This window comes from Zea mays, chromosome 7, assembly GCF_902167145.1.
Source record: "Zea mays cultivar B73 chromosome 7, Zm-B73-REFERENCE-NAM-5.0, whole genome shotgun sequence".
NCBI lineage: Eukaryota > Viridiplantae > Streptophyta > Magnoliopsida > Poales > Poaceae > Zea > Zea mays.
The window spans coordinates 100,145,459-100,173,399 of record NC_050102.1 but is presented as its reverse complement, the minus strand read 5'-3'; the positions used below and the strand labels follow the sequence as shown (position 1 = coordinate 100,173,399).

Here is a 27,941-nt window from a genome sequence, read left to right as displayed (position 1 = left end):
TTGTATTAATATTGTCTACCAACCAGTAGCACTGTTTAGCCATGAAACTTGAATTAAAATTGTTCATTTGGATTAATCTATTCTAAGCACTAAATAATTTCGAAAATTCATAACTTTATAACCGTAGCTCCGAATTTAGTGGTTCTTGTTTCTACGATCTCGTTACGCAGTGTAGATTATTATTACATAGTTTATTCTTATGTTTGGTGTGATGTTAATTTTGCCTATGCCATGTTGTCTGTATTGCTACGACTAGCGCGAGGTTACGAGTTACCTGAAGATCATCCTGGTACCTGGAATCTCAAGTCCCAGGCAAGTTGTGCCCTTGATCACTTCTTTTTACCTACTCATGTTCTGATTAATCATAATGATCTGCATAGGTTAATTTTGATGGGACCCAATAGGTTACCCTAGTTTGATTATCTTTATACCTTGTTTACCACTGAACTTTTTGGGTAGTACTTGCTAGTGCTTTATGTGGTTTTGGGTATGAAGATACATTATTCATGATTATACTTTTGTTATCCGTTGTTATTAATTGTTCATGATAAGATCATTATCTTAATTGGAACATGGAGCGACCACCCGGGAAAACAGTGCTACCACAAGGGTATAATGGGACGCCCTTGGCTGATTAATTAGGAAAGCTAGTGGAGGACTACCTTACCCGAAAGGGGCAAGGGCAGTAGGGGAGTGGTCAGTGTAGGGAGGCCCTCGGGAGGATTTTGCTGCGATGGCGGTCCTGCAAGGGATTCCTGCATTGGAGCTTCCTATAAACTGTAGCGGGTTTTCTGAAGCTAGTGGAACTTTGTAAAGGCCTCGTAGTATTACCCTGCCTCGCCTCCTCGGTAGAGGTGTATGGGAAGTCGCGATCCCTTGGCAGATGGGTAACATGACTTGTGGGTAAAGATGTGCCACCTCTGCAGAGTGTAAAACTGGTATACTAGCCGTGCTCACGGTCATGAGCAGCTCGGACCCTCACATGATTAATTTATGGAACTAAATTCAATTTGTCATATGCATTGCATCGTAGGTGATGTTGTTACTTTTGTTCTACTACTTAATTGGGTTGGTATTTACTTATACTTAGTAATTGCTAATAAAATTTTGACCAACTTTAAAAGCAATGCTCAGCTTGAACCATCCTCTTTGGTAAGCCTTACACTTCACGTGAGCTCCCACCTTTGGCGAGTTCATTCACATTATTCCCCACAACTTGTTGAGCGATGAACGCGTGTGAGCTCACTCTTGCTGTCTCACACCCCCCCACAGGTCAAGAACAGGTACCGCAGGATGAAGCGCATGGAGGATGCTGTGGCGAGTTCGCGAGAGGTCTAGGCCGTCGTCTCCCAGTCAACTTTGGGTTGCTGGATCGTTTCCTCATATGATGTAATTATTTAATTATTTTTGTACAGAACTCCTGTTATATAGTAAAGATGTGACATTCGATCCTGTGCCACTATGCATCATATGTGTAAGGCTTGGTCCCAGCACACCTGGTGTTTATGTTCGCGCCCGGGTTTTGGACCCCTAAAATCCGGGTGTGACATGAGAGCTCCTTGGATGTTATTTAGCCAACTTCTATTTGCTAGAGTTGTATGAACAGTTCTACTATTTTGAATTCGCCTTGGCACAGCTAATAGCAATCTAGGGGCAATATCCATCACACTTCGTCCATGAATCCATCTATCTTCCCAAAAGAGTGTCGAGTGTCCATTGCCAATTTTCGTGTGAGTGGCAGCATGAAAGAAGGATTTCACCTTGGAAGGAAAATGCATAGGGAGTCCTGCCCAAGGTTTATCAGGTTCCACTTTAGTCAGCCACAACCATCTCATTCTCAAAGCCCAACCAAGTTCTTTAAGGCTGAAAATGCCCAATCCTCCCAACTCGTCTTGAGCTTGATCCTCATCTTGGGTGGGTGGAGATGCTTGATTTGAAGATGATGGTTGATCTTGTGCTTGTGTGGGCTCTTCGGATTCCTTAGGACACACATCCCCAATGGACATGTTCCTTAGCACGACGCACGGAGCCTCTTCATCATCTAGCTCATCAAGATTAACTTGCTCTACTTGAGAGCCGTTAGTCTCATCAAACACAATGTCACAAGAAACTTCAACTAGTCCAGTGGACTTGTTAAAGACTCTATATGCCCTTGTGTTTGAATCATAACCAAGTAAAAAGCCTTATACAGCCTTAGTAGCAAATTTAGATTTTCTTCCTCTTTTAACAAGAATAAAACATTTGCTACCAAAGACTCTAAAATATGAAACATTGGGCTTTTTACCGGTGAGGAGTTCATAGGATGTCTTCTTGAGGATTCGGTGAAGGTAGAGACGGTTGATACCGTAGCAAGCGGTGTTGATTGCTTCCGCCCAAAACCGGTCCAAAGTCTTGTACTCATCAAGCATGGTCCTTGCCATGTCAAGTAGAGTTCTATTCTTCCTCTCCACTACACCATTTTGTTGAGGTGTGTAGGGAGAAGAGAACTCATGCTTGATGCCCTCGTCCTCAAGAAAGACTTCAATTTGAGAGTTCTTGAACTCCGTCCCATTGTCGCTTCTAATCTTTTTGATCCTTAAGCCAAACTCATTTTGAGCCCATCTCAAGGTCTCTTGGGTTTGAGATTTATCCTGCAAAAAGAATATCCAAGTGAAGCGAGAATAATCATCCACAATTACAAGACAATACTTACTCCCGCTGATGCTTATGTAAGTAATCAGGCCGAATAGATCCATGTGGAGTAGCTCAAGCGGCCTGTCGGTCGTCATGATGTTCTTGTGTGGATGATGAACACCAACTTGCTTCTCTGCTTGACATGCGCTACAAACCCTGTCTTTCTCAAAATGAACATTGGTTAGTCCCAAAATGTGTTCTCCTTTTAGAAGCTTGTGAAGATTCTTCATCCCAACATGGGCTAGTCGGCGGTGCCAGAGCCAACCCATATTAGTCTTAGCAATTAAGCAAGTATCGAGTTCAGCTCTATTAAAATCAACTAAGTATAGCTGACCCTCTAATACTCCCTTAAATGCTACTGAATCATCACTTCTTCTAAAGACAATAACACTTATATCCGTAAAAAGACAGTTGTAACCCATTTTGCATAATTGAGAAACAAAAAACAAATTGTAATCTAAAGAATCTACAAGAAAAACATTGGAAATAGAATGGTCAGGTGATATAACAATTTTACCAAGTCCTTTGACCAAACCTTGATTTCCATCCCCAAATGTAATAGCTATTTGGGGATCATCGTTTTTCTCATAGGAGGAGAACATCCTTTTCTCCACTGTCATGTGGTTTGTGCACCCGCTATCAATGATCCAACTTAAGCCGTCGGATGCATAAACCTACAAAACAAGTTTAGGTCTTGCTCTTAGGTACCCAAACGGTCTTGGGTCCTTTGACATTAGAAACAAGCACCTTGGGTACCCAAACACAAGTCTTGGAGCCCTTGTGTTTGCCCCCAACATATTTGGCAACTACTTTGCTTGATTTGTTAGTTAAAACATATGAAGCATCAAAAGTCTTAAATGAAACAATAGGCTCATTTGATGTAGTAGGAGTTTTATTTTTAGGCAATTTTACATGAGTGGATTGCCTAGAACTAGATGCCTCACTCTTATACATAAAAGCATGATGAGAGACAGAGTGAGACTTCCAAGAATGAATTCTCCTAATCTTATGTTCGGGATAACCAGCAGGATATAAAATGTAATCCTCGTTATCCTGAACCATGGGAGCTTTGCCCTTAACAAAGTTAGACAATTTCTTAGGGGCATTAAGCTTGACATTGTCTCCCTGTTGGAAGCCAATGCCATCCTTAATGCCAGGGCGTCTCCCACTATAGAGCATACTTCTAGCAAATTTAATTTTTTCATTTTCTAAGGCATGCTCATTAATTTTAGCACTAAGTTGAGCTATGTGATCATTTTGTTATTTAATTAAAGCTAGGTGATCATGGATAGCATCAACATTAATGTCTCTACATCTAGTACAAATGGAAACATGGCTAACAGTAGATGTAGAAGGTTTGCATGTATTTAATTTATCAATCTTAGCATGTAACATGTCATTCTCATTTCTAAGATTGGAAATAAAATCATTGCAAATATTTAAATCCTTAGCTTCAGCAATTAAATTATCATTCTCAATCTTAAGGCTAGAAAGTGATTCATTCAACTTGTCAATTTTAGAAATCAAACTAGCATTATCATTTTTTAGGTTGACAAGAGAATCATCACAAACATTTAACTTCTCAATCTTAGCAATTAATTATGCATTCTCATTTCTAAAGTTGGAGATAGTATCATGGCAAATGCTAAGCTCACTAGTCAATTTTTCATATTTTTCTATCTCCTGAGCATAAGTATTTTTAACCTTAACATGCTTCTTGTTTTCCTTAATAAGGAAGTCCTCTTGGTTATCCAAGAGTTCATCCTTCTCATAAATAGCACCTATCAATTCATTTAATTTTTCCTTTTGTTGCATGTTTAGGTTGGCAAAAAAAACAGGCAAATTATCTTCATCATCACTAGAGTTATCCTTATCACTAGATGTTGCATATTTAGTTGAGGCTCTAGATTTTACCTTCTTTTTGTCGTCCTTTGCCATGAGGCACTTGTGGTCGACGTTGGGGAAGAGGAGACCCTTGTTGACGGCGACGTTGGGGAAGAGGAGACCCTTCTTGTAGTACTTATTCTTTTCTTTCCTCCTTCCTTTCTTGTCGTCGCCCCTGTCACTATCACTAGATAATAGACATTTAGCAATAAAATGATCGGGCTTACCACATTTGTAGCAAACTTTCTTGGAGCGGGGTTTGTAATCCTTCCCCCTCCTTTGCTTAAGGATTTGGCGAAAGCTTTTGATGATTAGCGCCATCTCCTCATTGTCGAGCTTGGAGGCGTCGATGGGGAGCCTACTTAACGTAGACTCTTCTTTCTTCTCCTCTATCGCTTTGAATGCGACGGGTTGCACCTCGGGTGTGGAGGTGACGCCTCGCTCGATGATTTGTTTGGAGCCTTTGATCATCAACTCAAAGCTCACAAACTTTCCTATAACCTCCTCGGGAGACATTAGCTTGTATCTAGGATCACCACGAATTAATTGAACTTGGGTAGGATTAAGAAAAACGAGTGATCTTAGAATAACCTTGACCATTTAATGGTCATCTCATTTTGTGCTCCCGAGGTTGTGCACTTGATTCACTAAGGTTTTAAGCCGGTTGTACATGGCTTGTGGCTCCTACCCTTGGTTGAGCATGAATTGACCGAGCTCCCCCTCGATCGTTTCCCGCTTGGTGATCTTGGTCACCTCATCTCCTTCGTGTGCGGTCTTGAGTACGTCCCAAATCTCTTTGGCACTCTTCAATCCTTGCACCTTATTATACTCCTCTCGACTTAGAGAGGCGAGGAGTATAGTAGTGGCTTGGGAGTCAAAGTGTCGGATTTGGGCAACTTCGTCCGCATCATAATCTTCATCCCCTACGGATGGTACCTGCGCTCCAAACTCAACAATATCCCATATGCTTGCGTGGAGTGAGGTTAGGTGATGCCTCATCATATCAATCCACATGCTATAATATACACCATAAAAAACTGGTGGTTTGCCTAATGGGACGGAAAGTAAAGGGGTATGTTTAGAAATGCGAGGGTAGCGTAGGGGGATCTTACTAAACTTCTTGCGCTCATGTGTTGGTACTTGCTCTCCTGGGCAAGATGATCCAACGGGGGAGTGAAAGGAATGCAAATAAGGTTTAACTCGAGATGGCGATTGCTCTGTTAATCTAGCCTCTCAAGGGCACTGTACGGGGGTATTTATAGGTTCCTGAGTGCCCAACGTCTCGATGTAAGGATGCATGTGCCCTCGGGCACCTGGACTATCCCCGGAATATTCCCATAAGGGAGGGTTACAGACTGTCATTACAGAAAAGCCACTACAAATCGGGCCCGTAACACACTCCTTCGGTGCGGGGCCTGTTACAATGGGCCGAATCCCACGTGGGCCTCCAGGTTGAGTGAGGACGTGGGACGGGGCGACCTCGTCGTAGGCCTTCGTCTTGTAGCGTAGAGGACGTAGGATGGCTCACGCCGATTGTTTTGCCTTCGTTGGTGCAGCGAGATTGACGAAGGCCTGGAGCGAAGGGTAGTGTCTTTGCCTTCGCCCCAACATTTGCCCTCCGAGGGACCAGTTCGACTAAGTCATATGGTGCCGAAGACGTCGCTAGATGGTGGAGACGCTGCCCTCGCTCGAAGTGGTTCCGCGGGGGTTTTTGATGTGACCATCGACGGACGTGTACTGTTGGACTGCGGGCTTCCCGAAGCGTCGCGTCCTGTGTATAAAAAGGAGGGAAGCGGCGCGGCTCAGGCTTTCTTACCTTTCTGCGTGTCGTGAAACCCTAGCATTTTGAAACCGTTCGCCCACTCGCCTGCCTTCTTGCTATCATTCATCGGAGATCTGGCCCGCGTCAAGCAGACCGCGCGCCGCCGCCGACGGTACGTAGCCATGTCGTCTTCTTCTTCATCCGCTGCGAGTACGCCGTTGGTCGAGCCGTCGTCCGAAGATACTTTCAGCGATTTGGTGGCAGTGGAGCTGCACCCGGGCCACACGGTGGAATTTGGTGTTTCGAGCATCTCCTCGGCCCGCGTGCAAGACATGCAGCAGTTGGGGTACTTTGGGAGTGGAGTTGGACGAGTTCCGGGGGCGGAAGAGATTTCGGAGCCGGAGGGTGAGATGGTTGTGTTCGAGGCATTTTTTACTGCCGGCCTCCGGTTACCTGCGCATCGTTTTGTGGCAGAGGTGTTGCAGAGGTATGAAGTGCAGATTCATCAGTTAACACCTAATGCCGTTGTGGCTTTGGCGAAGTATGTGTGGGCAGTAACTTCGTATGGCGGTCAGCCCTCCGTAGAGGTCTTCGCCAAGAATTATTGTTTACACTGGCAGAAGAGGAAGGTTGGAAACAAGATTGCACAGTTTGGGTCATACACCTTTACGCCGAGGACTGGGAAGACTTCGGCGGAGGTTGTGGAGCTAGTTCCCTGTGCTCGCAATAAGTGGGGCAACTGGCATGATTACTGGTTCTATGTGGCGGGAGGCGAAGTTGAAGACCTCCCAGGACTCCCAGCGGCCGTGATGTGCTCCCATTGCTATGTGGCGTTTCTGTCGTTTGAGGTGGTAGAGGGTGATAGTGACGAAGAGGCCTTTCGTGGTGCTGCCCGCATGAGTAGCGGGCGCGATTTAGTTGAGTAATTCATTGGTTATGGGGTGTGGCCCTTGGCGCACGGCTGGGCGTTAGGCGAAGTATGCCCTCGCCAGATGCCCTCCCTGGGCGATCAACTTGTGCGAAGTCCGGCCTTCGCGCTGGATCTGCATGGCCGGGATCCAGTCGCGTTCGTGCGTGAAGCGGAAGACGGGGCTGTGCGGATTGTGGGGCGTTATGTGCCGAGGACGGAGGCCCTGCGGAGTTGGGATATCCGTGGATCCAACGTTCGCCTGAATAGGGTCTTCGAGCTGAACCGCTTGCCGTACGGCGGCTATCCCGGGGATGACGCTGTCGACCTCCACGGGAAGAGGCCAGTGGCCGTGACTGAGGAAGGCCCTTCGCAGGAGGTCGCCCCAACCACTAAGAAGAGGAAAATAGGTATTGCAGTGGGGGGACTGGGGGTCTCTGATAGTTTTGCTGTGGATTTGATGGGGACGTGCACAGCCCTCGGGGGAAGGATGTCTTCGCCCGAGCTCCGGGAGTCTTCGGCGCGAATGCTGGAGGTTACCGAGGGTCGATGGCCCAAGAATGTTCCGATCCCCCGCGCGGCTGGCGAAGACTTTTTTACGTCTCGCATGGCTCGTGACTTGAAGGTTTTTCCTTACGGACGGAATATTGCTGCTGTTGTATCGGCAGTGATGGAGAAGGACCGCCAAGACGCTGCGTAGAAATGTCGGGCGGTCGTTAGGATCAGGGGTCCTTTGCGTGAGGCGAAGAAGGCGCGGGCGAGCGCGAAGGCTGCTGGCAGCAAACCAGTGTCGACTGCGAAACTGTCCGCCCCCAGACACAGCAAGGCATCGGCGAGTGCGAAGGCTGCCGCTTCTGGCGCGAGCAAGCCACCCCCGGGCGGGCCCGTGAAAGGGCGAAGGCTACCTTCGCCGGCGCGAACGGACGGGGCGGTGGCACGTGTTGCCGACTTCGACATGGATATCAGTGTCGCTGATTATTTTGTTGGTAAGTTTTTTTACACTAGGTCTTTAACCAGTATCATGGTGCAGGGTCGGATGGGGGGCAACTGGCTGTTGTCCCGCCTCCGGTGGCAGCCACTTCGCCAACGGTGGTGGTTGGGGCGAAGGGTGCCACGTGGGACTCGTGGGCCACCTTCTGCGCGAGCGGCAAGATTCTGTCGGCCGCTACCGCTAAGGACGTAGCGGGCTCCATGTCTCAGCAACTGAGGCAAACGTCGCAGCAGCTGTCACAGCAGCTGAAGCAAGTTAGTTGTGTTGGACTTTGATGGTTGTTGTTCTTATGGGGGTTCGAGTCTCACGGGTTTATGTGTCAGGCGGCCGACTTCGCCGACCACGTCGCGTCGGGTGCCTTGACTACGGACTTTGCTGCCGAGGTCGAGAGTCTCCGGGCGCAGCATGCAGATGCTGTGCAGGAGAAGTCGGCTGCGGAAAGCAAAACCGCAGGCTGTCGGAGAAGGTGGCCGCCATGGAGGCCGAGAGGACGGATCTCCGGCGCTAGCTGGCGAAGGAGAGGAGGGAGGCGAACAAGGCCATCGCCGATGCGCAGGCTGCGCAAACCGAGGCCAAAGTGGTGCGGGCGGAGGGCAGTCTCGCTCGCCAACGGGCCGAGGAGCTGGAGGCGAGGCTCAACACCCTGCGCAACCGTGTGGACAAGGCCGAGGCCTCGACACGCGCGGAGGTCGAGCGGACGCATGCGCAGTTCGTGGACGCGTACCGGGAGCTGGGTGCGCGGACCGCTGCCTTCGAAGTGCCCGGCCAAGAAGCGGGCCTTCGCTTCCTTGAATGGTTGCAGGAGGAGCTAGGGGTGCTCCCAACCATTGTGACGGGTTTCATGTCCTTCGCCTCCCTCGTCACCTTCGAGGGGGCCGTCAATGCTTTGTCCCGTGAGGGTTACAGGCATTATGAGGTCTTCGACCAAGCGGACGAAAACTTTGAACGTGAAATCTTCAAGGTCGAAGACCCTGTGCTCAAGCAGTCAGCGGGGCGCTCTTTGATAGGATGTGGGGCCCGCACGGACGAGAGGCGGTCAGGGAGCGGTCTGACCGGGCAATAGATCAGGTAAAGGCTATTTTTGGTGTGGTTGTATGTGTGGGTATGTGTGGTTTTGCTGAAGGAGTGTGCTGCTGCTGCAGATGGCGCACGCCGAAGACGTCGAGGACCTTGGTGGTCTGGACGGCGCGCTGCCCGAGGCCGCGGAGGTCGATCTGGTGCCGCCATCTGATGCCGGCGAGGGCCCCTCGTTGACCCCCGTGCCGACTGCAGCCGACGATGACCCTGCACCAGCCCCTGCGCCGACACGTGAGGACGCCTCAAAGGCGGTGGTCGAGCCAGCTGCCGAAGACCCCGCGACGGCGACCGGGCCTTCGCAGGTGGCGGGATAGGGGTTAGGGATTGTATGTGAAATTTTTGCATGTGTGATACTGAACCTCGGTTGCTGCGCAAGTTCCGACGTTTGGGCCTGCGCAAGCAACCACTACTGACAATACCGATTTTGCGGCGGAGACTTCAATTGCAGTGTCCGCTGATGATAATGTGCCCGGCTCTTTGTCTGAATGTTTTGAGTCTGACGGTGAGTCTGGGAGTTTGTTTCCTTGGACGGAGGAGTCCTCGGACGAAGGCTTAGATTATTTTGTTGCGTTAGATGTGGCTGCAGCGGAGCCTTCGCCGCGCGTGGAGGGTTCCGAGGGGCTCCCGGGTGCGAGTACTGGGTATAGGCGGCAAAAGGCGGTGGCGAAACGGAGAGTGAGTGAATTTTCGCAAAGTGGTAGGCGTCATCGTAGTGAGATGGAGAGTGGTCGTCTTCGCATGGACGGGACTGGTAAACGGGAATTGTTGTCCTCGCCGATTGGGGCGAGTGTAGGTGAAGGGGAGCTGCGAAATCTTTTTGAGGGTGAGGAATTGAGGATAATGCTGTTCAACTACAGGGAGATGGGTATCATCTCGAAGGTTGAGCCAATGTAATATATGATGCCCTCGTTGTGTGTATGTAACCGTAATTTGTATGATAAGGCTGCGCCTTCGTTGATACGAGTCTTTTGTGAAAGACTTCGATCTTTACGTAGTTATTGTGTTGTTCCGGCTGCACCCTTAGACGACTTTTGCACGGAGAGCTTTGTTTGGGAAAGACTTCGATTTTGCGCACTTATTATTCCGGCTGCACCCTTAGGCCACTTTTGCACGGAGAGTCTTTTTGAAAAAGACTTCGAGTTTGCGCACTTATTGTGTTGTTCCGGCTGCACCCTTGGGTGACTTTTGCACGGAGAGTCTTTTTGAAAAAGACTTCGATTATCGCACTTGTTGTGTTGTTCCGGCTGCACCCTTGGGCGAGTTTTGCACGAAGGGTCTTTTTGAAAAAGACTTCGATTATCGCACTTGTTGTGCTGTTCCGGCTGCACCCTTGGGAGACTTTTGCACGGAGAGTCTTTTTGAAAAAGACTTCGATTTTGTGCACTTATTGTGCTATTCTGGCTTCACCCTTAGGCGACTTTTGCACGGAGTGTCGCACGCGAGGGTAGTCAACGCTGCCCCTCGCGGTGACTTTGGTGTGGTCGAATGCCGAAGACCGTCGATGTGGTCTTTTTCGACATATTGTGTCTTAGTTTTTGCGGGGGTTTTTGCAGATATATTAAATGGCTCCGCCTCGTTAAAAACCTCACCCCCCGGGAGGAAAAGAGTGCGGGCCTGAATAACGTTGTTTGGTGAATTACAAGGGCACGTAGGCCCTAAAGACTTAGACAAAAAATTTGCGTAGATTGTCAATATTCCAGGAATGGTTTAGGTCTTCGCCTGATGGCGTTGTTAGCCTGTATGCGCTGGGGGACGCCTTCGACTTGACGATGAATGGACCTTCCCACTTTGGCTCCAGCTTGCCTTGTGACTCTGTCCGGGTGGTTCGGACGAGTACGAGGTCTCCTTCGTTAAATTCTCTTGGGACGACTGCGTGGTCGCGCCAGGACTTCGTTTGAGCTTGGTATTTGTTGAGGGCCTACAGGGCGAAGACGTGGTCTCCGTCGATGAGGTCTTTGGACGTGGTTTTGTCGACGTCGGGGATGGCATATGCGCTTGTTCGAGGGGACCTGTGCTTTATTTCCTGCGGGGTCATGGCCTCTGATCCATATAGCAGTCGGAATGGAGTGAATCCAGTTGCCCGGCATTCGGTTGTGTTGAGTGCCCAGACTACTTCAGGCAGTTGGTCGGCCCATTTACCCTTCCTGTCGTCCAGAAGCCTCTTCTTGATGGCAGTAAAAATCTTGTCGTTGGCGCGCTCGACGACGTTGTTAGATTGTGGGTGATATACTGAAGCGAAGGCAAGCTTGGTGCCGATGGAGAAGCAGAAGTCTCTGAAATCCTGGCTGTCAAACTGTTTGTCATTGTCGACTGTGAGCTCGGACGGGACTCCAAATCGGCAAACGATGTTTTGCCAGAAGAACTTCTAGGCAGTCTTCGACGTTATTGTCGATACTGCCCTTGCCTCGATCCACTTGGTAAAATACTCGACGGCGACGAAGGTGAACTTGAGGTTTCCTTGGGCCGTGGGAAGAGGCCCAACAATATCCAGCCCCCAGCGTTGAAGTGGCCATGTGTGGGCAATCAGCTTTATGTATTGCGAAGGGTTGCCTGAACAGGGAGAAAACTTCTGGCAGGCTTCGCACGACCGCGTGACTCGATTCGCGACACAGATTATAGCGGGCCAGTAGAACCCTTGACGGATCACCTTGGCAGCGAGGGCCCTAGGCCCCGAATGAGAGCCACAAGTTCCGCTGTGGACTTCGCGCAGGATCTGGACGCCTTTAGTTTCGGTGACGCATTTAAGCATGGGTTGACTGACCCCCTTCTTGTATAGCTCACCCTCAATGATTGCGAAGTCCCGGCTTTGGTGCTTGAGGCGCTTGGCCTCGTTGACGTCGCTTGGATGGTAATATCCCTGCAGAAACAGGGTGATTGGGGCCCGCCAATCTTCGGTCATGATGAGGTTGACTATGCGATGGCCCTCGACGTCGTTGGTTATCTGTAGGCCCTCTGGACTGCGGACGGCTGGCGTGCCGATGACGTGGTAGAACACGTCGGAGGGCAAGGCCTCGCCTCTGGTGGCTGCTTTGGCCAATGCGTCGGCCTCCTCGTTCTTGGCTCGATCCACATGTTGCAAGGTAAAGCCCTTAAATTGTCTCTCAAGACTGCGAACAGCCGTGAGATACTGCATGAGTGCGGGGTCTTTTGCTGAATATTCTTTTTCGACCTGGCCAGCGACCACATTGGAATCTGTTTTGATTATGCAGGTAGTGACACCAAGCGCTCGTAGCTTGCGAAGACCCAGGATGACAGCTTCGTACTCTGCTACGTTGTTGGTGCATCTGTCGGACTCCAAAGCAAAGCTAAGGCGTGCTGCATATCTGTGTTTAACCCCCATGGGTGATGTGATGACTGCGGCTGCGCCTGCCCCCGCATGGCACCATGCGCCGTTGCAGTGAATGGTCCACACTTTCTCTGCTGGCTCGTCCTGCTGCGTTATTGGCCCTGTCCAGTCAACGATGAAGTCTGCCAGGACCTGCGACTTGATTGTTGTTCTGGGCTCGAAGGTGATATGGTAGCCGGAGAGCTCGGCTGCCCATTTGGCGATCCGGACAGATGCCTCCGGGTTGCGGAACAGCTCTCCTAGTCTCCTATCCGAGGTGACCCACACCTTGAATGCCTCAAAGTAATGACGCAACTTTTGTGATGCCATGGTGACTGCGTAGGAGATTTTCTCTAACTCGGTCATGTTACACTTAGAGGCCATGAGAACCTCAGAGACATAGTAGACTGGATATTGTCGGGTCGTGCCCTCCCTGTTCTACTCTTGGACTAGGGCTGCGCTTACATCGAGACGTTGGGCACTCAGGCACCTATAAATACCCCCGTACAGTGCCCTTGAGAGGCTAGATTAACAGAGCAATCGCTATCTCAAGTTAAACCTTGTTTGCATTCCTTTCACTCCCTCGTTGGATCATCTTGCCCAGGAGAGCAAGTACCAACATTTGGCGCCCATCGTTCGTGCTATGAACAAACCACCTGCGATGGCACCCAAGAAGCTCGAAGGCAGCCCCATCCGTTGACGAAGCAGCGAAGGCAGCCCCATCCGTTGACGAAGCAGCGAAGGCAGCGCTGCTAGCCGAGAAAAAGGGCAAGGCCCTTGCAGACACCACCCACCAAGAAGCCTGCGAAGACGACGCCGTCAGCAAGAGACAGCGCAACGATCAACCAACTCCCGAGGGCAGCCTCCGCACCTGCAGCTCCGGAGGACAGCCACAGGAACCACCCCCAGGTTTCGCTCCGCTAGAGGGCGAAAATGCCACAGAGGACGGCGAAGTCATCGGCGTCTCAGCAGAAGAACAGCTACAGCTGCGGGCCCAGCACATCAAGAACCCAACCTCCAGAAGCAGAAAGAAATCCTCGAGGCCAAGCGCCAACGCGTTTCCGCGCAGGCCTAGGTGTGCCAGATGATACGAGACGAGGAGCAGAGGGCTCAGGAACTCGAGCAAGAGATTGCGCTCATGCAGCGTGAAGGCCAACATGATCTGCAACACGGCCCGCCCCTCCAACAGCGCGCGCCAGTCAGAGACCTATTCATTCCTCAGCGCGGACCCTTCGCCCCGCACGCCGCAGCATTCCAAGGCATCAACTACCTTGATGAGCGGAGCCCCCTGGCGCCGCAACTGCAAGTGTCACCATGGCCTGCCAACTTTAGGGCAGGGACCTACCCCAAGTACAATGACAGCACCGACCAGCACAGTACATCATGAGCTATCAAGTCGTTGTCGCATCATCTGGAGGGGACGACGCCACGATGGCCAAGTCCTTCATCATCGCCCTCGAAGGCCCGGCCCTGACCTGGTACACCATGTTGCCCCCATTGTCCATCGACTCCTGGAGAAGTCTCCGGGACAAATTTCTGCTCAACTTCCAAGGGTACCGCCCAGACACCGATGCCTTGGCCGAACTGTCACTCTGCAAGCAGCTAGAGAAAGAAACCCTGCGGGAGTACTACCGCAAGTTCCTGACTCTCAAGTCACAACTGCCTTCGGTCGACGACCAAATTGCCATTCACTACGCCATCAGTGGCCTTCGGGCTGGCATCCTTTATAGCCACTGCATCAGGGACCCACCCAAGAACCTCCAAGAACTCTATCAGCACTGAAGAGCTCCACCAGCGCAAGGTCGAGTCCCAGAGGAAACCCAACGACCCTCCGCAGTCCAGCCGAACATGGACAAGACCTTCGCAGTCAGACTGCAGTCGGGACAGCCGCAGTCAGCAGCAGGTGCATAACATTGCCAACCAGCACCCCGCCGGCAAGGCCCCTCGCCGTCAAGATTATCCCCCAGGGCCGCGACAATGGCACTCGTGGTCGGGGCCGGTGACGGGCGCAGCAGCCGCGCAGATTTTACTGCCTGTTTCACGGCGAAGACTGCGCGCACCCAACGAGGGACTGCCCAGGAACGAAGGCCACCAGGGACAGGATGTCTCGGGCGCAACTAGCCGACAACCCAAGAGTTGTCGCGCACACATATCAACACCACCTCCCACAACCATACAACCACGACCCCGCTCAGCATCCACCTAACCATGCATACCAACACCACCAGGAGGTACAAGTCGTACCACCCCCACTCCCGCCTCCACACCCGCATCAGCCAAACATCCACCACCCAAATCACCCCCAAGCACCAAAACAAGAAGACTTCGCTGATCAGCCGTATCGCGGAGTCATTCACATGATCACTGGGGGGTCCAGCGTCGACTTCGACACGAAGCGACAGAAGAGGGACCACTAACGAAGCATCAACCACGTCGTCGTCACCGGCCCAGTCGTGCAAACGAAGTGGTCCCACGTGCCGCTGACCTTCGACGCTAGAGATGTCGACCTGCGCAGCGCACCCCACATTGACGCCATAGTAATCAACTGCAGTGTGGCAGGTTGGGACCTACACAAAGTCTTAGTTGACAACGGCAGCCAGGCGGACATCATCTTCCTCCACGCCTTCGACCGCATGGGCATCAGCCACAGTTTACTTAAGCCTTCGGACAATCCCCTATATGGCTTCGGCGGCAAGGGCACCTTTCCTGTGGGCAAGATAGAGCTACCCTTGTCCTTCGGTGTAGCACCCAATGCACGAAGCGAGCAGGTCACCTTCGACATCGTCGACATGGTATACCCGTACAACGCCATAATGGGTCGGGGCTCCATCAACAAGTTTGAAGCGACCATTCACGGACTTTACCTGTGCATGAAAATCTCGGGTCCGCAAGGCGTGATCACAGTCTACGGCAACCAGCAGACTGCGCGCAACATTGAAAGAGACTTCGTTCCAGGGCAACGGAACGTACACTGCCTTACGACGCAGCGCGAAGTCCCCGAGGCTACCCGCCCAACCGTCAACGAGCATGAAAAGGCACAACTGCAGAGCAACGATGGAACGAAGACAGTTCCCCTTGACCAGGCAACGCCCAAGCAAACGGTCATCATAAGAGAAGACCTGACTTCGCAAGACGAGGAGAAACTCATCTCCTGTCTCTCCAGAAATAAGGACGTCTTCGCCTGGTCTGCCCTTGAGCCTAGCTCAGTCGGTAGAGCACAAGGCTCTTAACCTTGTGGTCGTGGGTTCGAGCCCCACGGTGGGCACCAAATTTTGGTACTTGCTCTCCTGGGCAAGATGATCCAACGAGGGAGTGAAAGGAATGCAAACAAGGTTTAACTCGAGATGGCGATTGCTCTGTTAATCTAGCCTCTCAAGGGCTACGGGGGTATTTATAGGTGCCTGAGTGCCCAACGTCTCGATGTAAGGACGCATGTGCCCTCGGGCACCTGGACTATCCCCGGAATATTCCCATAAGGGAGGGTTACAGACTGTCATTACAGAAAATACACTACAAATCGGGCCTGTAACACACTCCTTCGGTGCGGGGCCTGTTACAATGGGCCGAATCCCACGTGGGCCTCCAGGTTGAGTGAGGAAGTGGGATGGGGCGACCTCGTCGTAGGCCTTCGTCTTGTAGCGTAGAGGACGTAGGGTGGCTCGCGCCGATTGTTTTGCCTTCGTTGGTGCAGCGAGATTGACGAAGGCCTGGAGCAAAGGGTAGCGTCTTTCCCTTCGCCCCAACATCATGGCTCTTAGAAGTGACGGACGGTGCGTCGGAGCCGGAGATGGATGGCGACGAAGAGTCAGTCTCGTAGTAGACCACTTTCTTCATCTTTTTCTTCTTGTCGCCACTCTGATGCAACTTGACGCGGGGAGGTGATTCCTCCCTTCCTTTGGCGCCAGACTCCTTCGATAGAGCTCTCCCGCGGCTTGTGTCGGTCTCCATCTCCCTCTTGGCGGATGCTCTCGACATCACTTCAAGTGGTTAGACTCTAATGAAGTACCGGCCTTTGATACCAATTGAAAGTCGATGGGGATGAATAGGCAAATCTGAAATTTATGAACTTTAAGCACAACTACAAGCCGGGGTTAGCGTTAGAAATAAAGTCGAGTCCGAAAGAGAGGGTGAAAACAAATCACAAGCAAATGAAAGCGGATGACACGGTGATTTGTTTTACCGAGGTTCGGTTCTTGCAAACCTACTCCCCGTTGAGGTGGTCACAAAGACCGGGTCTCTTTCAACCCTTTCCCTATCTCAAACGGTCACCTAGACCGAGTGAGCTTTTCTCCATAATCAACGGGTCACTTAGACCCCTTACAAGGACCACCACAACTTGGTGTCTTTTGCTTGATTACAAGTTGCTTGAGAACAAGAATGGAGGAAAAAGAAAAGCGATCCAAGCGACAAGAACTCAAATGAACACAAATATCTCTCTCACTAGTCACTAATTGTTTGGAGTGATCTTGGACTTGGGAGAGGATTTGATCTCTTGTTTGTGTCTTGGAGTGAAGTCTAGAGCTCTTGTATTGAATGCAATGGTTGAAAACTTGGATGCCTTAAAGTGTGGTGGTTGGGGGGTATTTATAGCCCCAACCACCAAAATGACCGTTGGGAAGGCTGTCTGTCGATGGGCGCATCGGACAGTCCGGTGCGCTACCGAACACTGTCCGGTGCGCCAGCCACGTCACCCAACCGTTAGGGTTCGACCGTTGGAGCTCTGACAGCCTGAGCCACTGGACAGTCCGGTGGTGCACCGGACAGTCACTGTTCACTGTCTGTTGCGCCTTCTGGCGCCTGCTCTGACTCTGCGCGAACTGTCCGCGCACTGTAGCGCTTTTCAGGTTTTCGTTGGAGTCGACCGTTGCGCTGTAGCCGTTGCTCCGCATGACACACAGGACAGTTCGGTGCTACACCGGATAGTCCGATGAATTATAGCGGAGTGGCTCTCCAAAAACCCGAAGCTGAGCAGTTCAGAGTTGATCTCCCTGGTGCACCGGACAGTCCGGTGCACCAGAAGTCCAGAACAGGGCAGCCTTCGGTTGGTTTTGCTTCTTTCTTTTTGAACTCTAACTTTAACTTTTTATTAATTTGTGTTGAACCTTTGGCACCTGTAGAACATGTAATATAGAGCAAACTAGTTAGTTCAATTATTTGTGTTAGGCAATTCAACCACCAAAATCATTTAGGAAAAGGTTTGACCTTATTTCCCTTTCAGTAAGACTAACGATATTAAGCAAATTTTGATGTTCGAGAAAGAATATTCAGCAAAATGAAAATTTTGAATGTTGACCTTGTTGATAAGCCTGTAGAGGTTTGGAAGGGAAGATAGCGTGTAGACAGTCTCAGCCATCAGGATGATATCATAACCATTACTCACTTTACCTTCTGTATCACCACTGGCTATTTTGCCTTGCTCAGCATCCCCGCAAAATAGTAGCTTGTCCATTTCACTCCAATCACCAGCAAAGAAACCAACAATCCGAGATGGACATGTTCCTTCAGGTCAGTCCTTGAAAAGATTGACTTTTACATTTGGCATAGTCAAGCACCTAAGCACCTCGGCATTGAAATCTTGGAAATGAATCAGGTCAGCACCCTGACAGTTCAAGTTTTTGAAAATCAATATACACGAGGAATTATTTGAAAATGACAATAAAGGTAAGAATCAAGGCGATACCTTGAGACCTGCAAAAAATGCCAGGGAGGCCATGTCCACATCCAAGCTAAAAAATCAAAATAAAGTAGCTAACATATGTAGCTTGCTTATAAAGTTATAATACATGGGTTTCCTGCTTAAACTGTTTCATTGAATAATTTTGTTGAAAAATTCGGTCACTTGGACATTCTACCACAAGATTACCTGTGAAGATTTATTTGTTGGCAAGTATACATACACTGCAGGATACAGGCTTGTCTGCGAGCCCACAAATGCAGAAACCTGCATAAAATGGCACATTTGCAGGATCATAGACAAAAGCTGCTTGCATCCATTATTGCAGAAAAGGGAAAAGGTTGCGCCAAAAGTAACAAGACTCAGAGATTTCAGTAGAAAAAGAATTTAATTAACAAACAGAGATTCACATGGTACATGCATAACCATGAACCTAAGAGCAAGCATCGCACCTCTAATACGTGTTTGCCTTCTAGACGCAATTTATCTTCTTTGATATCAGAATTCAGGGCCTTCACCAAGTCTAATGAACCTTCCCACAGCTTCAATCCACCTGACGCCCATGGTTGTGCTCAAGTTCAAAGAGCCAAATAAAACAATCAGTATTTAGTCTTCACCTTCATATTTTCCTGGGACCAAATCAGTCTTTGACACCAAACACATCAGATGTACTCACTCTCCCCTGATAAGATTGAGAAAGAAAATTGGCTTAGTTTAACATCATCACAAGGAGATACCAATGACCAGCTGTGTAGACAGGCATGCACCCAAAGCCTCCTTCAGATACAGTAGAAATTAAATTCACAATATTATAAGTCTAAGTATCTAAAACTATCGGATAAGTAACTACAATCATCTTCCACCTATGTTTCTCACTCACTAATGCATGGGCCCAAACAATGATAGCTAGATCAAGTATAGTGGTCATATACTGGATTCCACTTTGGCTCCCTGATTCACATACCGGACTGAGAACCACCCATGGCTAAAACCTTGTCAATTGTCAAACATCAGTATTCAGTAATCAACTTAAAAACATAGTTGCTACCTAATGTGCCTATGTGCAATATCACCTACTTCCCTGACCTGCGAAGAAAAGAAGCCAAAGGCGGGTTGGAGGCAACTATTTCAAGGCTAAAAGAAATGGATAGGAGGGAAGATGAGTGTTTGAAGTCTTCAGTTTTCCAACAGGATCACCTTTTTCTTTATTGTGAAGTATCTATTCAGTATGCCAATTTTTGCATAAGCACGACTTGGTGCCAAAAGTTACAATGATGTTCAATTGGCATGCTAAAGCGCTTGTATAGAAGCGAATATTTCCAGCACATGATACTTGCATCATTCTCAGCAGCGTATGGTAAGAAAAGATTGGTAAAGCGATTAACACACTGTTGCCGCTTCTCAGATGTGCAAATAACTAGTGGGCTAAATTACGTTCTTGCAGCAAGGCAACATTGTCAAATGCAAACATTTAGTCTGGGCATCAATTCAACATGATTTTTTTATGTATAATATGACTTACATTGGGTAGCACAACCTTTGAAACAAGAAATCAAAAGTTTGTAATAATAAAAGGGAGAAAACGTTGTAATGATAGTTGTGTTTGTCTTCTTTATTGTGTCCCTATACCGCATGTCATTTTTTTTATCTTGTAGATATTTATGAAATTTGAACTAGGTATCTTCGGCGGAGAAAATAAGACCCCATTTGGTTCCATTAGTTCTAGGACTAAAGCTTTAGACCCGTTTGGTTTGAGGGACTAAAGATTAGTCCTTTCATTTTAGTAACATTTAGTCTATAAATTGACAAACGGTGGGACTAAAACAGGGACTAAACTGTTTTTATCTCTAGTCCCTAAAGGGGTAACTAAAAGAAACTAAATCATATTAATTCCACTTTGCCTCTCATTTATTTCAGTTGCAACAGTCAATACAACCAAACAGGGTAGAGACTAAACTTTGGCCACCTAACTAAACTTTAGTCCCTGGACTAAAGGAACCAAACACACCCTTAGTCCTGTGACTAAACTTTAGTCTCTACCATGTTTGGTTATAGCTTGTAGGGACTAAACAGATTCTAAATACATTAAATCTAGCACATAAAGACCGAAATACCCCTTTTCTTGTTTCCTATGTATGTCGCTAGTTTTTAGGCAAGGATGATTAGAGTAAATGTTGTCCTTTAGTCCCTTTAGCACTCATATGGGGGACTAGAGACTAAAATCAATTAGTCCCTAGTTTAATCTTCCATTTAGTAAAATAGGGACTAAACACTAGGGACTAAAGATTAGTCTCTCTAATCAAACAGGATCTAAGTAAATGCAAACAGAATTTTCCATGTATGCATTTATCACCTCTCCCTTGGCAGTATTGCATACGGAGTAGTTCTTACAGTATATAGTGAGAGAGGCATTTACACGAACACAAGGCAAGCAAGCGAGCGAGCACGTTAGTGTTAGCAATGCGATCACAGAGACTGGAATCTGCTTTGGGATCAATTGGTGGTGGTGGGATTTACTTCGATAAGGTTTCAACACAGGTGTATGAGGACTCGGACAGGCAACAAGCCAGCCGCCGCCAACAGGTATGTTCCAGTCTACGGTTCACTTATTACAGACAAGTATTTATATGCTACAGTAATAGACCTAGTTCACCCATGGGCCTCCAACGTACTTGACATTGGGCTTCTTGGTGCGCTTGCTTCTCCTGGCTTCGACTGCGGCCTGGTCGCCGTTCTCCAGTGGCAGTGTCTTCTGAACCTTGCTTACATCCCTTCCCCCTTCAGAAACAGCTTGACCCCAAGCTGGAGCGTACGGGAACGCTTGCTTGATAGCTTCTTCATCCTCCCATGTAGCGAGTGATTCTGGCCATTCTGACCATTTCACTAGTATCTGCGATATCACCTTGGAGCCCTTCTTGGTTAGCCGTGAATCAATCACCTGTTCAGGTACCTGTAGCTCATGTGACAGATCAGGTAACTCCGCACATACAGGAACATGTTTGCCTAATACAGGTTTCAGTTGTGATACATGAAACACGGGGTGGACGACGCTGCCTGGCGGAAGTTGCAACTCATATGCCACTTGGTTAACCTTCTTCACAATCTCAAAAGGTCCAAAATACCGAAAGGACAGCTTTTGGTTCATTCTTGCCGTGACTGATTGTTGGCAGTATGGTTGGAGCTTCAGAAACACCCAATCTCCCACTTCAAAGCTTCTCTCCACTCGTTTCTTGTCAGCCTGCTTCTTCATGCGATCCTGGGCTCTCTGTAAGTGCATTTTCACTTGCTGCAGTACTTGCTGCCTGGTTTGGAGCAAATCCTGCAGATCTGGTACTGAACATTGGTCAGCAGATATCAGTCCAAGCTGTGAAGGAGTATGGCCATAAAGAACCTCAAACAGTGATTTTCCCAGCGCGGTGTGATAACAGGTATTATACCAGAATTCTGCTAGGGATATCCAGGAATACCATTGTCGGGGACAGGAGTGCACGAAGCACCGCAGATAAGTCTCCAGGCACTGGTTCACCCGTTCCGTCTGTCCATCAGACTGCGGGTGGTAAGCACTGCTCATACACAGTTTGGTGCCTGCCAAAGTGAACAGTTCACGCCACAACTTGCTGGTAAAAACAGGGTCTCGATCTGAGATGATAGAGGATGGTAAACCATGCAAACGATAGACCTCCTTCAGATATAGCTTGGCCACTGACAGAGCAGAAAACGGATGGGCCAATGCTAGAAAATGGGCATATTTTGAAAATTTATCAACCACTACCATGATACAATTGTAGTGATGGGAAATAGGTAAACCAGATATAAAATCCAGACTTACTACCTGCCATGCCTGCTCTGGTATAGGTAATGGCATCAATAAACCAGGATAACGACCTCTTTCTGCTTTGGCCTGCTGGCAGATTAGGCAGGTTTGGACAAAGGTTTTCACTGCTTGTTTCATTCCTGGCCAGCTGAAATGAGCCTTTATGCGTCTGTAGGTAACTGGAAATCCCGAGTGACCTCCCACTGCGCTGTCATGTAATGCAGCCATCACTTTATGTTGCATGGATTGGTTTGAGCCCAGCCACACCCGGTCCTTGTACATTATGATCCCTCCTTTGTAGGTGAATTCTCCCGCAACCTCCCCAGCAGTCATTCGTCTTAATAAATTTGTGGCATTTTCATCAGCATCATACCCCGCCCTCACTTCTTCCAGCCAGCTAGGTACCACTGTCGATACTGATATGCTATGCAACTGTGCATGTGGTTCATCTTCTGTAAAGTTCGGACGGCGAGATAGAGCGTCAGCTACCTTATTTTCCACTCCTTTCTTGTACACAATTCGGAACTGCAAGCCAAGCAGTTTAGTGAGGGCTTTTTGTTGCAGAGGAGTAGATATCCGTTGGTCATCCAAGTGAGTCAAGCTCTTTTGGTCTGTTTTGATCACAAATTCACCGTTTTGTAGATACGGTCGCCAATGCTCAACAGCAAATAGAATAGCCAAACATTCTTTTTCGTAGGTCGACAAACCCAAATTCTTAGGACCTAGTGCTTTGCTAATATAAGCAATGGGATGCCCCTGCTGTTGTAACACAGCTCCAATTCCGAGCCCACTGGCATCTGTTTCAATAGTGAATGTATTGTTAAAATCTGGCAAGGCTAACACTGGTGCCTGGGAGAGTGCCATCTTCAATGTATCGAAGGATCGCTGGGCTTGATCATCCCAAAGGAAGACGGTATCCTTTTTTAATAAATTGGTCAGAGGCTTGCTGATGATTCCAAATTGAGCCACAAACTTCCTATAATACCCTGTCATTCCTAGGAAGCTGCGCACGTCCTTGACACAGGTGGGTCGTGGCCATTCCAATATGATCTTTACCTTGTTCGGATCAGTTGCCACTCCTGTTGAGCTGATAACATGGCCCAAAAATTCCAGTTTCTCCTGTGCGAACAAGCATTTAGATAACTTCAATTTCAATTGATGTTGCCTCAGCAATTTAAAAACCTGCTCCAGATGCTCCACATGCTCCTCCAAACCCCGGCTATACACCAGCACATCATCAAGAAAGACCACCACACATTTCCTCAGCAAAGTCGACAATACTTTGTTCATAAAATCCTGAAAGGTGGCTGGTGCCCCTGTTAGACCAAATGGCATTACTCTGTATTCAAAGTGCCCGTGGTGTGTTTGAAATGCCGTTTTATATTCCTCACCCTCTTTGATGCGTATCTGGTGGTACCCGGATCGATGATCTAACTTGGTAAAAATGGTTGACCCACTTAGCTCATCCGTGATTTCATCAAATAATGGCATTGGATATCGGTTCTTGACGGTGTAGGTGTTTAACCGTCGATAATCCACACACATTCGCCATTCTCCATCTTTCTTCTTGACCAGGAGGACAGGGGAGGCAAACGGGCTTGAACTGGGCTGAATGATTCCGTTCTCTAACATCTCCTTCACCTGTTTCTCGATTTCAGTCTTTTGTTGTGGGGTATACCGATAGGGCCTCAACCGAAATGGAAGTGCACCCGGTATTAGAGGGATAGAGTGATCGATGGACCTTTTAGGTGGCAATGCCTTTGGTTTCTGGAACAGGTCCTGATAACAGTCCACCAGTTGTTCAATCACCGGGGGTATTCCTGAATTGTCAGTCTGGGTTGCCACTCGGATTTCCAGCAGCTGTGCCACAGCGTCCTGTTTGACCAACCCTCTAAGTTGTGTACTTGAGAGCTGTCTGCAACTTCCCAGTTGAGGTTTGAGTCCCTGCAGAAGAACTTCCTTTCCATTATATAAAAACTTCATCCATTTTTCAGCCCAATGCACAGCCATAGGGCTGTACCCTTCCAACCAGTCCATTCCCAATATCATGTCGTATCCACTGAGTGGTAACACTTTCAAATCCATGTGAAATGTTACTCCCCCACAGAGCCACTTGCAATTAGGAACCCAATGCTTACTCCACAATATCCTTCCATCTGCTACCTTCACTCGAATTGGCCTTGGTAATTTTTGCACCGGTGATATTGTTCCCATTAGCTTGTTGCTCATGAAACTTCCAGAGCTACCCGAGTCCACTAGAATTAACACCTGCTGTCCACAAACAGATGCTAACAGTCGAATCGTTCGATTGCCCTCGCCTCCACTAACCGCTGCTGCAGATATAGCTAGAATTTCTACTTCTTCCTCTTTTTCATAAGTATTTTCCAACTCCTCATTGCTGTCACTTTCTTCAGTTGCCTGTGCCATAGCCCACATCTCCTCCACCACATGTAATGGGACATTTGCAGAACACTGATGATTCTGACCCCACCTTTCCCCACACTTGAAGCACAGACCCTTAGCCCTCCTGTAGGCCTTCAGCGCCGACAATTTACCATCATCTGTTCTCGGGTTCATGGTGGTCACACCTCGGCGTTCATTTGTGGACTGAGCATTCCGACCCCCATTTACATTTGAATTAGATCCCGACACCGGACTGAATCTTCCGGTTGGTTTGGAAAATCCTCCACCCTCCATTCTCCGAATCTCCTTTCTTCCAGTGCAGATCAGCACATCCTCCTGCAATAGGGCAAGGGAGCAAGCAGTATCCAAGTCTGACGGACGCTGAATAAGAATTACAGATTTAATCTCATCCTTAAGCCCGTCAATGAATCTAGCAGTGATCATGGAAGATGTGAGCTGATTTTCGTGTGCTAAAAGCTGGTGCATTAAGATATCAAACTGCTCTACATAGTCCACTACGGATGTGATCTGTTTAATGTGATAGAATTGTCTTATCAACAGATTATGTTGATCCCTCCCGAAACGTGTGATTAGGTGGGTACAAAACTCCTCCCAGTCCATCCCCCTGATTTTATCTTCCATGGACTGCACCCAGAACACGGCAGGACCTTCAAAGTACATGATCGACATCCTAATCCATCGCTCCCTAGGCACCAGATAAAATTCGAAATAGGTTTCACTTCTATGTTTCCAGAGCTTAGGGTTTGAACCATCAAACAAAGGGAAATTCATGCTAGGTCCTACAGACCCTAGACCAGACCCTTGAGACCACTCTCCCATAGACTGGCGCCCTTCAGATTCCCAGCGAAACTGATGTGGAGTATTGCTTGGAACCGTACCTTTGACCGGAGGGGGTGTTCGAACCTCATCGGTCCTGGCACCCGGTCTCCGGTATGGTTCATCCTTGCGGTGGCCTGTTTGCCCGTGCATCGCCTCCGTGGAGGGAAAACCCCGATGAGCGGCTCCCGATGCACCATCCGCCTGATGATGCTCGCGCGCAGTCGGATGTACGAATTGATCCACCTTGGCTTGAATCGCCGCGAGCGCCTCCCCGATCTGCGACACCTTGTGCTCCACTTCCGGGCGCCACTTCTGAAATTCACCTTGCTCCATCAGCACACTTCGCACCGTCGTTTCCATCCCGCTCATAGACACCTTCATCTCCTCCATCCTTCGATGGGTCTCCCGGTTGCCTTCCTCAATCCGAGCAAGGATCTGAGACATCGGATCATCTCCTTTCGGTGGTGCCATCTCTTCTCCCTTGGTCTGCAACCTCGTCCGGTATCCGTGGGGCGGATCCAGATTTGGCTCTGGTACCAGATGTTAGCAATGCGATCACAGAGACTAGAATCTGCTTTGGGATCAATTGGTGGTGGTGGGATTTACTTCGATAAGGTTTCAACACAGGTGTATGAGGACTCGGACAGGCAACAAGCCAGCCGCCGCCAACAGGTATGTTCCAGTCTACGGTTCACTTATTACAGACAAGTATTTATATGCTACAGTAATAGACCTAGTTCACCCATGGGCCTCCAACGTACTTGACATTGGGCTTCTTGGTGCGCTTGCTTCTCCTGGCTTCGACTGCGGCCTGGTCGCCGTTCTCCAGTGGCAGTGTCTTCTGAACCTTGCTTACAGTTAGCTTCCGTACTTTGTAGATCATCAAGGAGTCATGGACCACGACCGGCTCCAACCTAGCTGCTGCAACGGTCGATTCCTGCAACACCGTCAGGCAAAGAGCCAATGATCCAACCTTCAACGCTATCACCCAAAGCGAGAACACCGAAATAAGCAGAGAGAGATGGAGAATGAAGAAGTACCTCGCAGAAAGCCAGCCAATAGCTACAATGGGGCATTTTATCTATTACGCGTTGTTTAAATGGTGCAATTAAGTGAGTACAACGAATGATAGGGTATTTTGGCGAGCGGCAACGATAAACAACCTAAAAAGCAATTTTCCCATTGTAACAGTTGGAGAACCTCCACGGAATACGTCCAACCAGCACGGCGAGGTGAAGGACTGAAGGTTTCGGGAATCGCGACGGATGCAAGAGATGGCGTCTAGGCCCTGTTTGGTTTCTTTAGTCACTAGACTAAATTTTAGTGAGTAAAGTTTAGTCGCTAAAATACCCTGTTTGGTTCCGGTGACTAAACCGGACTGAAGAACATTAATTACTGTGAATAATGATTGTTTTACTCCTATTAATTAATGGATGTTTGCTAAGAAGAAAGTTGAGAGGGCAAATAAGGTAAAAATACTACTGTAGTCAATTTTAGTCACGTCTTGGTGACTAAAGAACTAAAGTTTAATCACCATATTTTAGTCACCATATTTGCTTCTTTAGAGACTAAAAGTGACTAAAATTTAGTCACTAAACTTTATCCACCCCTAACCAAACGGAGCCCTAGCGAGGCAGCGGGAAGGTCGGACTGGGAAAGGTCACTTGCAGCGAGGGTGAACCTTGAAGGCGGAGGGGAGGATGTCGTCGACGATGTGGCACAATTATATAGGCTCAACGCATAAAACACCTCCAATAGTCACTTGTTTTACAACTTTTTATAAAAAATATAGACACACTTGACCTAAATATACTATACCTCGAACTAATGTTCTATTCTTACTTTCTACATCATTCTTTATATTCTATATCGTTCTTTATATTTTATTTTTTTAATAATATAATTTACTTCTTGAAATACATGATTTTTGGAACGCAAATTGTTTTTAGTGTCCTAAACATTTTAAATGTAGTATTTTAATTTTGAGGCGCTATTTTGAGTCACTTGCTGGAGATAAAGCTACTAGAAAAAACTAGCGCCATACCGAATGGCGTTCGAGCGGTGTGGACAATTTATTAATTTTGAGATATGTATGGTTTCTTTCTAGCTTCCGGATTTGTGTTCTCTGACCTGTTCCGAATTTGTGTCCTCAAACCTGTTGTTCAAATGAACAAAAATAGATAAAGAAATTACAATGTCGTAAAATAGATCAAGCAAAACCAAGCATAACTCTCGCAGCAATATACGGGTAAATAAATGGGGTTTTTACACTTCTCCCACTAGTTTGCACAATTTACTCAGTTCTACCCATACCTCAATTCACCCTACCCCTACCTCAATTCACCCTCAGTTTTCTCCTCCCGCCATCTGTGCTGCGCTCAAAAATAACACTACAGACTCGTTCCATCCATTAGACGCATACGCATGGATGTAGGACCCGACGCCCTGACATGTGGGACCCATTCCTTTCTTCCCCAAATCAAAGGAAACAGAGCTGACATTAGATCCACAGTTGATGCCCTATCGTGCTCTCTTCTTCCCCAGGTAGAGCAAGCCAAGCAAACTTCCTCACTAGCGTCGACCACCCGCAA

The 27,941-nt window shown here is 48.3% G+C and overlaps 1 non-coding gene and 1 pseudogene across 1 annotated transcript; one reads left to right on the top strand and one right to left on the bottom strand.

The window, feature by feature from the left end:
- Positions 1–27,941, bottom strand: part of LOC103634043 (histidine protein methyltransferase 1 homolog) — a 46,407-nt pseudogene that overhangs the window by 17,904 nt on the left and 562 nt on the right.
- TRNAK-CUU (transfer RNA lysine (anticodon CUU)) lies at positions 15,808–15,884 on the top strand. Its single transcript has one exon. It is a non-coding gene; the product is annotated as a tRNA-Lys (tRNA).